The sequence below is a fragment of the Echinops telfairi genome, unplaced genomic scaffold (genome assembly GCF_000313985.2).
Source record: "Echinops telfairi isolate 266 unplaced genomic scaffold, ASM31398v2 ScPeMD7_7468;HRSCAF=8506_0, whole genome shotgun sequence".
NCBI classification, from domain to species: domain Eukaryota; kingdom Metazoa; phylum Chordata; class Mammalia; order Afrosoricida; family Tenrecidae; genus Echinops; species Echinops telfairi.
The window spans coordinates 69,453,691-69,454,665 of NW_022111369.1; positions in this window are offsets into that span (position 1 = coordinate 69,453,691).

Genomic DNA, 975 nt, shown 5'->3' on the forward strand with positions numbered 1-975 from the left:
ATATCATTGCTGATGCCAAATGAATCTTGGCTCAAAGCAAAGAATACCAGAAATATGTTTGCTTGTATTTCATTGAGTATATAAAGGCATTCCATTGTGTGGACCATAATAGACTGTGAAAAACTTCTAGAAAATGGGAATTCCCAGATACTTGTGATCATGAGTCACTTGTACATGGATCAAGAAGCAGTTGTGTGAACAGAACAAGGGAGTACTGCATGGTTTAAAACTAGGGAAGGTATGTGTCAAGGTTAAAGCCTTTCACCACACTTGTTCAATCTACATGCTGAGCAAATTATTAGAGAAGTTGGATTGTAAGAAGAGTGAAGCATCAGAGTTGGATGAAGGCTTACTGATAATCTGAGCTATACAGATGACACACCTTGCTTGCTGAAAGAGAGGAGGAATTGAAGCACTTGATGAAGATCAATAATTGTAGCCTTCAAAATGGGTTGTAACTCAATGTAAGGAAGACTAAAATGATCAACACTTGACCAATAGGTAACAAAGTGATGAATGAAGAAAATGTTGACATTGTCATGGGTTGTTTTCTTGCTTGGATTCACAATCAATGCTTATGGAAGCTTCAGTCAAGAGATCAGAAGACATATTGCATTAGGTAAATTGCCTGTCCAAGATCTCTTTAGAGTATTGAAGAACAAAGATGTTACATTGAGGACTAAGACCCAAACCATGATATTCTTCATGGCATCATATGCATGTGAAAGTGGGACACTGAATAAAGAAGACCATGAAAGAACTTATGCATTTGAATTGTGGTGCTGGAGAAGAATATGAAAAGCACCATGGACTGGTGAAAGGACAAGCAGATCTGAATTGGAAGAAATAAGGTCAAGATGCTCCTTAGAGGCGAGAAGAATAAGACCTGTTCTTACATACTTCGGACATATTCTCAGGAGAGACCAGTCCCTGGAGAAGGACATCATGTTTGATAAATTGGAAGGGCCACCAAAA